Consider the following 13,009-nt stretch of genomic DNA (forward strand, 5'->3'; position numbering starts at 1 on the left):
TGAGGTCAGGAGGGGCTGATGTGGCAGCTCCCACCCAACATCCCCACGCTGCTTTCTAGGGATTATTCACTTCCCTTCCCAAGTCCTGGGGCTCCCTGAGAGTTACAGCTTTGACATCTGCAGCCACAGGGGGAAAAAAAATAATAATTGAGGTTTCAGTGCTTCTTCCTGCAGTGAATGTCAATTCTGAGTGGCCTCAGCCTGGGAATGCCTGGGAAATCTGCAGCCCCTGTCAGCCCCGAGCCCTGCAATGCGTCCCCAAAGGAAAGCAGAGTCACAGGGATTTTGCAGCAAATGTTTGGCCAGTTTCTAGTTCTCCTTCATAATCCTGATGGCATTCTTGGCCTGCTTGGGCTCAGGATTTATGGGGACATGTTCCCAGCCTGGTGGGGGAAGCAGGAGCTCTGGCTGCAAGCTGTTCTGGGTCTGGAGCAGGCTGCTCCTGGGTTTATGCTGTGCTCCCAGGAGGAGCTGTGTGTGCAATCTGAGCAGGGATGGATTGATTTTGTTCATCACTTACATCTGCAGTGCTCACTTGTTACCCCACAGCCAAAGCTGTGTTTAAATCAGGCCTTTTAAAGCCTAAAACCTGCTGCAAAATTCCCCCCCTCCAAACAATCTAGTTAATTAACCAGCTAACTCAGCTCTGGCTGGCTCTCCCTGCAAATACCCCGTCCTCAACAAGATTTTTCCTTAGATTTGGATGAAATGCAATGATTGAGTCATGACTTTTTTCCCTGGCTCAGTTGCTGGAGCAGGGAATGTTGCTCACAATACTGGCTGTTGCCATATGCTTTTTTCATCAAGTTAAAGGGTGCAACTTTCTTTTTTGCTTCCCCCTCCACTGACTCACTCCCCAAATATGTTTCTGGTTAGGATGCATTGTGACTTCTTCCTGACATAAGGTTTTTGAGTTTGCAGGCAGCTTTGGGAGTCGTCTCAGTGAGTTGTAAAACATCCCAGCTCCTGGGAGAAGTGTCCTGGAGAGAAGGAGCAGCAGGATGCTCACCTGGAGTTTGGGTGCTTGCAGCCTTTGGGAGCTCTCCTGCCACAGAAATGGTTTTCCAGAAGCCTGGAAGTCCCACTTGGAGTGTGAGGATTGCTGTGCTTGGGAAATGCCAGAGGGAATTTTGATGAGATCTCTCTTCTGGATGCTGTACAGAGCCAGGAGTTGGACTGGATGATCCTGGTGAGTCCCTTCCAGCTCAGGATATTCTGTGATTCTGTGATTAGGTGAACTTGGCTTTTTATCTGTTTGCTTTGCCTGTGAAGGATCTTGGAGGGACAGACAGACTTGTCCCTCCTGGAATTCCTTTAACACCACCTTGTGCTGACCTCCAGACCTTCCCCACTGATGCCAAATTCCCTTGGAAAAGGTGAGTGAGGAGCCATCCCAGTGCTCCCAACATCCCAGGGAAGGAAACATCTCCCAAAAAAAAAAAAACAGACTACAGATCATTCCAGTGGCACTTCCTGCCCCTGTGAGCTTGGGAGTGACTGTCTGAACACCAGAGTCCCCCCACGCTCGTGGATGTGAATCCCAAAATCCTCACAGCCCAGGAGATGCCAGAGGCTGGGGAGAAAACCCTGCCTCAACTCCAGCTGCAGGAATTGAGATGCTGAGAGTTAAGTGACTGGCCTGAAGCCAGAGTGTGCCTGGAAATGAGCCCAAATCTTCTGTATTAGCTGGGATCTGACCCTGCAGTGTTCCTTGCCCTGCTGGAAATGTCACCCATGATCTCTGGAGCAGCTATCCTGCAAAGAACATCTCCTGGTTTTTTTTTTTTTCCATTTTTTTCTTTCCTCTTGAAATTGCTTTTCCTCACAGGACACCCCCATCTGTTTGATCTTGTGGGATGCAGGATGGCAGGAACACACCAGCCTCTCTCTTGTAGCACTTCTCATTTCCTACAGCCTTGCCTGGAAAGTTGATTCCAGGCTTCTCCACACTGGGAACGTTCCAGAGAAAGTTGTTCCAGCTGAGTGACTCTCCAGCAGCACATCCTTGGGAGGTGGGTTGGTGGCAGAAGACACATGAGGACACAGCAGGGTGGCTCTGCCTCATCCTGGCACCTCTGCCAGGGAAAAGAAATTGGGATTCTCATTCTCCCTGCACCTCCCCAAAACATGGAATCTGCTCTTCCCTGTGCCACCTGGGACGTCACCTGCCACCACCACAAGCAGGTTGGGTATGGAAGGTGGCAGCTGTGGTGTCACCTGCCAAAGCCACCTGAGATGCCAGTGCTGCTGCCAGGATTTGGGCTCTCCTAAGGAGGAGACAGCAGCTGCCACCTTTCCAGGAAGGACAGGTCATTTATATCCAGCCCTCCACATGGGAACCTCTCCTTGGAGATCCTGGAGTGAATCCTGCAAGAATCACTGCCTAATTTCCTTTGTGATTTGATGGAACTTTGGGGGTTTTTACTGTGGGTTTTTTCCTTATTCTTTCCAGTGCTGCTATCGCTGTTTTTTTCTTGCCCTGGCTGTGTCACCATCCGGTGTCATCGCTTGGGAGATGGAGGAGGAGGAGGCAGAGGTGTTTCCTTGCAAGGAGCAAATGTTGGAAGAACCCATCCTTGTTCAGCTGGCAGCATCTCCAGTGTCCCAAACGCACTGGAAGCAAAGCCTGGCCACTCCACAGCCCTGCAAGGAAGGACAGAGGCTTGGAAAAAATACCCTGGCAGCACAACCTCATGGATTTTCCCTTTAAGAAAAAAAAACAATCTGGATGTGTCAGGATTTTGGTTGTTGGATGGGAATGGGGTTTCCCTAAAGCAGCCAATGCTTGGTGCAGAGAGCTTTGGGAGCCAAGCAAGGTGGTAAATCCCTGACTGTTCATCACTTGACATCCCAAGGTGGGAGAGCAGCAGGTGCCTGGGTTGGGATGCCAAATCTGCCCAGAGTCCCTGTCCATCCCTGAAAAGGTGGCACTGAACTTCCCAGCTGTTCCTTCAGTTCCTGGTCCCCAGGGCTCTCCCTTACAGGTCCCAGCTGAAAGAAGGACATCCATCATGGGGAATAACCACCTCCATTCTGATGGGACAGGGGTGATGGGTCTGCACTGCCACAGGGCAGGGATGGATGGGATTTTGGGAAGGAATTGTTCCCTGTGAGGGTGTGAGGCCCTGGCACAGGGTGCCCAGAGAAGCTGTGGCTGCCCCTGGATCCCTGGAAGTGTCCCAAACCATGATGGTCATGGCTTGGAGCAACCTGGGATGGTAAAAGGTGTCACAGGTGTGGAATAAGATGGGCTTTGAGCTCCCATCCAACCCAAACCATTCCAGGATCCTACAATTCCATCTCTGCCACCAGAGAATTGCAGAATGGATTGGGTGGGAAAGAACTTTAAATCCCATCTCATTCCACCCCTGCCACGGCAGGGACACCTTCCACCATCCCAGGCTGCTCCAAGCCCTGTCCAGCCTGACCTTGGACACTTCCAGGGATCCAGGGGCAGCCACAGCTGCTCTGGGCACTTGTGCCAGGGCCTGCCACCCTCCCAGCTGAGAATTTCTCCTCAGTATCTAAACTAAACCTCCCCTTGTGAAACCTCACTGCGGTTTGGAGCGGAGCTGCCCCAATCCCTCGATGGGATCCCCCATCCCTCGGTGACCTCACCTGAACCAATCCCCCCCTCTGTGCCATTCCCCATCCCAAAAGTTTCCTGTTAAGCCACTTCAGAGCATTGACCTGATTTTCTCCTTGTCTCCAGGATGTTTCCTATCCTGCTGCCATGGGCCTTGGCTTCTCCTCCCACCCTCCCACGGCCACAGGGCCGTGTGGAATCTCTGCCTTGCTATCTAAGGAGCTGAAGGATATTTCCAACCCAGCCCTGCCAGAAAATCCTGGCATCCACCTCCATCTCCTGTCCTCCTGCACACACATCCAGCTCCTCCAGCGCTCTGATTCTCTGCTGTGGGAATCCAGAGCTTCCCTCTGGCTGCCCTGGCAGGTCTGGGACCCTGGCAGGGGTCAGGAACCCCCCTGGACAGAGCCCCCAGAGACACTGGCTGTGATCTCTGTCCATGGAAAAGAGTTTTCAATCTCACAGGATGAATTACAAGCTCTGAGTGTTTGATATAAGTAATAATTAAGTGTGGCACAGGTGCAAAAGTAAAATTTTAGGTTTCTAGATTAGGGGTCCAAAGGGGACAAGATGGAGGAAATTGGGTGTGTCTTGTCCTTTTCCTCCTTCTTCATGCCCTCCATGTTTCACTGTGGTGTTGGCATTTTTCTGTTGGTTTAGGCTGGGGACACACTGTCCAACGTAGGTGACAGATATTGGCTCGTTATTGTAAATCCAGCACAGGTAGTTTGTGGTATTTAATGTTTGTACCATCCCACTGAGGGCAGAGCCCCACACGCTGCCCTGCAGGACAGAGCTGCGGCAGGGCAGCAGAACATGTTAGAGATAAACAGAATAAACAACCTTGAAACCAGCACAGACCAATTATGGCTTCTGCTTTGGCAGCGGGGCAGAAAGACAGAGACTTTTACAATCTGGGAATCACCAATACCCACAGATTCCGACACTCTGCCATGTTTAAACAACCCTCACTGACAGGCAGCTCTCCATCCAGCAGGTTATTTGCTTTCCTGGCTGGAGGTTTTTTTTTCCCCTTTTCCAAGCCCCAGCTGGTTCCTGCAGTTTTTTCTCCTAGTGACTGGTTGGACTCTTCCTGCTGAGTGTTCATGCAAGTCGGGCTGGAGCAAGGCTGTGCCTGGAAATAACTTCAACCCAGCTTGGCAGAGCATCGCAGGATCACAGAATGGTTTAGAAGAGACCTTAAAGATCACCTGGTTCCAACCCTGCTGCCATGGACAGGGCTGCCACATGAAGCTGGAATGAAGCTGCTGCAGCTCCAGTTCAAACAATGAGCTGTCAAAAGGCTTTTCTGGCCAGGGAAGGCAGCAGAGTGGGCACAGCGACCACCCAGGATTCCTTTTTCTGGCTTTTAAAACCCTCTGATGGTGGGGTGATTCCTTCATTCCCTCACATCTGCACAGCCTCCCCAAAGAGCCAGTCTGAGTCTTTCTCCAGGTGATCTGTCCATTGCTTTTTGCCCATCCTTTGTGGAAAAGCAAAACAAGGCATTTCCTCCCTCTTCCATCCCTCCCTCCCTAGACAAATCCTCTTTTATCTACCTGAAGATGTTATCATCATTCTTTTTCTCTAGGGTAAACAGCCTGAATTCTTTGAACCTTTCCTCACTGGTCACTCTCCTGCCCCACCAGGATCTGGGGGTGCTCAGTGGGGCTCTCCATGAGCCCACCTGGCCCTTCTTTTGCAGGGAACGTGGGGCTGCAGATACCGTGTGTCTTCCAGGAGCTCACAAATCACCCCCATTTCACGGGATTTGGGGGATTCCCAACAGGATTGCCCATCCCCAGCCAGCTGAGAGCTCACCTCCCTTTCCTAGGGGAGCTGCTGATCACTTCAGAGCGCTCTGCTCCCAGATGAAGTTCATCCCACCCAGCTGATTCAATAACATCGACCTGATTAAGCCACTTTGCCCTGCTCTGTCTCTATTTTTCCAGCACTAACTGCATTACCATCCCTCTCTTTCCGGTGAAGGCTGGAGCTGGAAAAGCACAAAGCCATGCAGCTGTCTGGGCATCATCCACCTCCCCCTTCCCCCAGGTTCCTGCAGCTTTTCGGGGTGTCTGAGGGGCAAATAAACTGTGTCAACCCCTTCTGATTATGTTCCCCAAATCCCTTTTTTCAGCTCAGAACAACTCTCCAAAAGCTGCAGCGATCCATGGTGGAGAGATGTGGATGTGTCCAGGAAATCTGAGCTCTGTGTCCAACCCCCCTGCAGCTTCCCAGTGTTAATTTCCCTTCAAAAGGAAGCAATTTGGGGTTATTTTTTAACCAATGCTGCTTTTCCACCCCTGGATCTGCATCCTCAGGGGTTGTAAATCACTGCTGTGTGTCCAGCCTGAACTTCTCCATCTGGAAAATGGGGAGAAAATCGCTGTGATTCCCTTGGATGCAGCCATTCATTGCTGGATATGATCAGGGAATTTGGGTGACCTGTGCTCACACACACCCCCATCACAGCAAGAAGAGCCAAGATAGAGAATCCCAAATTCCCAGAATGGTTTGGGCTGGAATGGAACCTTGAAGATCATCTCAGTCCAACCCCTCTGCTGTGGACAGATATCATTGGTTTTGGTTAAAAACAAGACAACAAAGATTTTGGGGGGCTGGAGAGCCCCATGAACACCCCAGTGAAGAGATTGTAGGGGACGATGCTGAGTCACTCCCCCGGGCCTGTGACTTGGGGTCTGGAGCAAATTTGGGTGCCTCACACAGGGTGAAAGTGTCCTTCTCCCTCAGGGCAGCACCCCCAAACACCCCAAAGAGCCCCGTGGTGTCGGTGCTTTGCTCAGGAACCTGTTATCAGCCAGCTCTCACAGAGCTCTGACGTGGGAATCCATAAAAACTCTCCTTGGGTGCTTTTCAGTCGCTGGCAGTGCATGAGCAAAGGCAGCCAAAGCCCAGCGGCTCCGGCCTTGGTGCCCTCCTCCTCTTTCCCTTCTCCTCTCCTCTCCTCTCCTCTCCTCTCCTCTCCTCTCCTCTCCTCTCCTCTCCTCTCCCTCTCCCTCTCCTCTCCTCTCCTCTCCTCTCCTCTCCTCTCCTCTCCTCTCCTCTCCTCTCCTCTCCTCTCCTCTCCTCTCCTCTCCTCTCCTCTCCTCTCCTCTCCTCTCCTCTCCTCTCTCCTCTCCTCTCCTCTCCTCTCCTCTCCTCTCCTCTCCTCTCCTCTCCTCTCCTCTCCTCTCCTCTCCTCTCCTCTCCTCTCCTCTCCTCTCCTCTCCTCTCCTCTCCTCTCCTCTCCTCTCCTCTCCTCTCCTCTCCTCTCCTCTCCTCTCCTCTCCTCTCCTCTCCTCTCCTCTCCTCTCCTCTCCTCTCCTCTCCTCTCCTCTCCTCTCCTCTCCTCTCCTCTCCTCTCCTCTCCTCTCCTCTCCTCTCCTCTCCTCTCCTCTCCTCTCCTCTCCTCTCCTCTCCTCTCCTCTCCTCTCCTCTCCTCTCCTCTCCTCTCCTCTCCTCTCCTCTCCTCTCCTCTCCTCTCCTCTCCTCTCCTCTCCTCTCCTCTCCTCTCCTCTCCTCTCCTCTCCTCTCCTCTCCTCTCCTCTCCTCTCCTCTCCTCTCCTCTCCTCTCCTCTCCTCTCCTCTCCTCTCCTCTCCTCTCCTCTCCTCTCCTCTCCTCTCCTCTCCTCTCCTCTCCTCTCCTCTCCTCTCCTCTCCTCTCCTCTCCCACAGCAGGGGTGGGATTTATCCCAAGGCTGTGATTTATGGGGCAGATGTGATTTATGGGGCAGCTGCTATACTCAGGGTAGGCTTTGCAGCCTTGGAGAGCTCCCTGCACTTTGCTTCAGGTCCCTTATTGCCGAGATTTTGGATGTTTTTGGGATCAGGCAACGGGAACAAGAGGTGGTGTTTCTGCTGCCAGCCTCTCCTTCCTTCTGGCTGGGCTTGGGGCAGTGAACCCCATCCTTAGGGAGCTCAAGGCCACATGGGTCCCTCTCAGGATGAAAGGGAGGTGTGGGATTTTGGGGGATAATTGATCCACAAGTGTGTCCCAATGCTCTCCCCATCTGGGTGTTCCCATTCCCCTCCCTGAGCTGCTGCTGTCATACCCCTGCTCATGGGGATGAAGAATAAACCCACCTCAGAGCATTTTGGGGGGCTGTGGGGTGGGGATGAGACTTTGGAACCGAGTGGGTTGGTGATGGAGCCAGCATGGAGCATCCCAGAGCCATCCAGAGGGGATGGGTGGCCCAGGCTGGGGCTTCTGGTGGTTCCAGAGTAGGAAAATCCATCCCAATCTTCACACCCCTTGAGCACCACTGGTCAGCCCCATCCCCAGGGCTGCATTTCCTTCTCCATTCCACAATTTGGGGATTTTTGCCAAGCTCCAGAGCGACACCAGAGCCCATCCATAGAGTGTCTGAGGGATACCCCAGGCCTCTGTTCCTTAAAAAAGCCTGTCAGACCAGCTTCACCTCCCCCTCAGAGAGGGAAAACTGATGGGCTGGGAGCCAATTTCCCAAGTGAGCCGTTGGGGAGGGAAGAGCTGGGGCAGGGGAGATAACGGGATGTGCCAGGGCTGGGCTGATGCTGCAGAGACCTGCAGGGTGCCAGCACAGGGTGAGTTCCCAACAGCTCCACTTCCCATCAAGTGGCTTCCCCCAAAAAGGGCCTGAAGAGCAGCTGTGAATAATTGATGGTGGAATTTGGAGATTTTTTATTTTTTCTTTTACCCACTCTCTGGCCAGAGAAATGTCAGATCCATCAGATGAGTTATTTGGGATTTTTGCTGTTTCTTCTTGCTGACTAACAGTGGATAAATGGTTCAGGGTGTTACTTCTGACACCCCAGAGTCACCAGCCCCAGGGATGGTGATTGAGTGTTGCCTGACATTTGGATTTTCTTTGAGCCCCAGCTCCATGGGAGAAATCCAGCCTTGCAGCCTGGACTTGGTATTTGCAAAGGCAGAAGAATAGGAGGCCTTCTGGAGGTGGAGAAAAGCCAAAATGGGAGTGGCAAAGGCTCAAAAAATCTGATGGACAATAGAAAGTGGTTTAATATGTTGCATATTGTGGGAGAAGAGGGGGTGTGGGAGATGGATGGAGGCGATGGTCCAACATTCCTGAGGGTTCTGGAGATGTCTAAAAGATGCATGTGGACAGCAGTACCTGAGAGGGACAAATTCCTGCATCCCTGTGCAGCATTTACCATGGGAAGTCACAAGCTGAGGATGAGGAGTGGTTCCAAAACCATCAGTCAGGCACAGGTAGATCAGCAATGGGAGGAATTCCTGGGCATGGCTCTTGGGAGACACTCAGGCACCAGGCTGGAAGGTGCAGGCAAATTTTGCAGCCCTGGAGATGAATCAGCTTTTAGAATTTACCTGGGATTTATCCAAATTCTCCATCACATGGATTCAAGTGTTCAGCTAACAACCCCCTTTGGCTCAAAGTGATGTTTTAGGATGCTCTAGAACCTGCCAGCCCTTCCAGAAGGACACAAAATTCAAGGACTCTCCTGACACTGGGGACAACAGACCAGAAAATGATTTGGGGCACGTTGCTTCCAGTGTGGGCCAAAGCAAGAGTCACACTCGGTGGAGGTCACTCCTGGCAGCTGGAAACATCAGAAGGACACAAAAAAAGGCTAAAAGATAAATGACAGCACGGGAATTAATGTCAGCAGGAAACCAGTGGCTGCCACAGGCCCAGCCAGAGAACCAGCAGAGTGCTTTGTTATGAAGAGCTGACTGCAGAGGAGAAAACCTCCCAGCCTGAGGCTTCCAGAGCTTAATTGACCCAAATGCCTGGAAAGAAGGTGAAGAGGGGACAGAGAAGAGCCCTGCAGGGAGGTTTGTGCTGCAGCACAAGCCTGGCAGGCTCCAGTGCACCGTGGCTGATTTCAGCAACTAGAGGCAGGAAAATGAGAGGGGAATTTGTAGCTGTAGGGCCTCAAAACCTCAGCTTCACTTGCCAAGGAGGAGGCACATCAATCCAGCTTTGTGCCTCTTATCTCAGCATAGCTATCTCTTGCAGCCTAGGATTTATTCCAGATGCTGCTAGGAGAAGCTGTGGATGCTCTGGAAGTATTCCAGGCCAGGCTGGACAGGACTTGAAGTGACCTGGTCTATGGAAGGTGTCCCTGCCCATGGCAGGGGCTGACAGAGATTATTTTTAAGGTCCCTTCCAATCCAAACTATTCCAGGATTCTATTCTATGATTTTATAACCTTTGGGCATGAAGGGCTAGGCTGGATGGTTGAATCTTGGTCCCTGGTTTCATCCCATGAGGCTTTTGCCATCAGAAAACGGACATGGACAAGGGATGGAGGGACAGGACACAGGAATGGCTTCCCACTGCCAGAAAACAGGGTTAGATGGGATATTGGGAAGAAATTCTTCCCTGGGAGGGTGGGGATGCCCTGGCACAGGGTGCCCAGAGAAGCTGGATGCCCTGGATCCCTGGAAGTGTCGCAGGCCAGGTTGGAGCGAGCAAATCACAATCACAAGCTAGAAAGACTAAACCTCCCCATCTCCTGTGCCTCTTCAAGATCCTCATCACAAATATCCTTCATCCTTTCATGATGGGAACACTGGATTAACTCCATGCACCACCCAGGGGGTGGCACATTTCTAGGACACGTAGCCACGACAGCATCATCGCTCTGCCTTTACATCCAGAAAAACAGAAGAGCTACGTCACCTGGATGTTTCTGAAATGACAAAATCAGGGAAGAAGGAATGTGGCCAGGAATAAACAAGGAAGCAGAGTTACCCAGCGTGTTTCCTTTGCCAGGAGTGTGACCTTGTCCCTGCTGGGAAATGGTCATTTGTGAAAAGGGAGCCTTGGCTGAGTGCAAAAGACGCTTGGAGGCGGAAGAGGATAGAGAAGTGGGGGATTATAATGAGATGGCCTTTAAGGTCTCTTCCAACCCAAACTATTCAGTGATTCCATGATTTTTTGAAGTAAAGAGCTTGCAAACCCCATGGTTTGCAGTGGTACCAGTGACAGTGGTTTGGAAGGGAGAATATGGGCTGGGAAGTGTTGGAGACACAAAAAGTAGAGGGAACAACAAGCATCTGCATTTCTCCTTTTTGGTTAGTTTTTTTTTTTTTTCCTGAAACTTCGTCCTTTTTAATAAAGAAGCTGCAGACAGGGAATATCAAGACCCAGGTGAAGCAGAGAGGTGACAGGAGCCTGCCCACCACCAGGTCAGAGCATGTTGTGCTGGGGGCATTTAAGGGAGCATTTCTTACACAGAGGTTTGGGGAATTTCTGTGTATCTGTGCATGGAGGCAGGCAGGACACTCAGTCCTGTTGCTTTCCCAGCTCCAGCCACCCAGCAAAGGCACTGAGCAGCAGAGTTCCATGGCTGGTCACCCTGGGAAGAGCCAGTCTGACCGGCTTGCCCGGAGCAGCCAGGCAGGAACGCCAGCTGCCTTCAACAACTGCCCAGAACGCTTTAAAAACCAAAACAGAGCTCACGGGCTAAAAAAAGTGACAAAACAAACTGAGGACAGGGAAATTGTCACTCAGCTCCATCGCTGTTTTCCCAAGGATGCCCATGGAGCCATTCCAGTGGAAAAGTGTCGTGGTTTCCACGAAGGAGCAGATGGGTTGGGAGCTGCGGCGCGGGCAGGTCTGGTAGGTATCATCCCAATCCCAATGAAAGCAGCCATGCATTTCGGCACCTTATTTGGCATTGCTGCTCGCAGGGAGCGAGGACTTGTTGCAAACAGTGGGAAGAGCCCTGGGGATGCTTGGCTGGCTCTGACGCAAGAACTGCGCCGGTGCATTTTTGACCTTGATTTGCCTCTCTGGAGAGCACTGCAGCTCAGGGAACCTCTCCCTCCACATAGGAAAGGAGCCCCCGGGATGGAGAGGGGCTTCCTCAGGGAAAGGGCAACTCTGGCAGTGGGTTTAGGAGCAGAAGGAGCCAGCAGCCTTTCCTCAGCGTGCAGCCAGCTGTACTAAAAGGTTACCAGCTCCGCGGGGCCGTATCCAATTGCATCAGCTGGGAACCTCGTCCAACACGCCGGGCCGAGAGTAACCCTTTCTATTTATTACCCTATTGTTTGAGGAACACGGAGATACCATCTGGGAAAGCTTTGTTGTTACAGACCGCTCCAGAGTCACCCTCGAAATCACGCTCCGGTTTCCACATTTGGGGGGATGGAATGGGGGCTCCTCTGAGCAGGGATTGAGGCCCCAGGAGGGTTTGAAGGGGGAGGTCACCAACAGCAGCATCACCCAATTTCCCTCTGGCAGCATCAGCCACGTTAGCAAAAACCCTTGGGTAAAACCTGGCTAAGCCTGCCCAGAGTGACCTCAGGAAAGGTTTTATTAGTATTAAAGGTATTAAAGGTCTATTAGGTATTAAAGCAGAGAATAGCCTTTATAAATATCTGCATTATAACGGCAAAGTGAAAATTAGAAAAATTTTACCATCCTGTTAAAAAGTTCTGTTGCCTGTGTGGTGCCAAAGCAACGTGGTCTAGTGGAAGTTGTCCCTGCCCATGGCAGGGGGCTGGAAGCGGATGGTCTTTAAGCTCCTTTCCAACCCAAACCATGCCATGATTCCATGATCCTAAATTCCAACTGGGAATGTGGGAATTGTGTTCGTGGAGACAGAGCTGGGCTGGCTGGCAGAGCCATCCCTGAGGTTGTCAGGGCGGGCACAGCTTTGCTGGGATGTGGCTTCCCATCACCTGGCACGGGGCAGGACACATCCAGAGCGCCGGTCCTCAAAGCACAGCCCCTTCCGCGTGTTGGATTTTCAGGAAGCGGGTTGCTTGGCGGGATGTGTGTATCACTGGGTGGAGGAGCTACAGGAAGCGGATAATATTTTTTTTTCCTCCATTTGTGCCGGTTCAGACCCTTTTATTTAAAGACAGTTCCCATTTCCCATATTCACACAGATTATGAGGATGGAGGGAACCAGCCCGTCTCTCAGCCTCAACGGGGATACGGGCTACTATGCCAAGGTAGGGTTTTGCCAAACGGGAAGGATTTTTCCTATTAATTTGGGGGAAGTGCTAAAAAAACCCCAAAGGGTGGAGAGCGGGCACGGCTGCCACGAAACCCACGCGTGTTTGGGATGCCAAGGTTCTACCAGCCCTAATGGATGCTCTCCGGGCTGGCTCCCGAATTTCCCCCTCTGGATGCCCTGGGAGCAGCAGCCAGGAGCCGAGGCGGGCAGGGCTGAGCCAAGCCGGGCAGAGCCAGGCCGGGATGAGATAAACTGGGATGAGCTGAGCTGGGATGAGGTGGGCTGGGCTGGGCAGAGCCAAGCCAGGATAAACCGAGCTGGGATAAAGTGGGGCGAGCAGGGTGGACAGAGCCAAGCCGGGATAAACTGGGGCGAGCAGGGTGGACAGAGCCAAGCCGGGATAAACCGAGCTGGGATAAACTGGGGTGAGTGGGATAGGCAGAGCCCAGCCGGGATGAGCCGAACTGGGATGAGTCAGGCAGAGCTGAG

This window comes from Taeniopygia guttata, chromosome 5, assembly GCF_048771995.1.
Source record: "Taeniopygia guttata chromosome 5, bTaeGut7.mat, whole genome shotgun sequence".
NCBI classification, from domain to species: Eukaryota; Metazoa; Chordata; class Aves; order Passeriformes; family Estrildidae; genus Taeniopygia; species Taeniopygia guttata.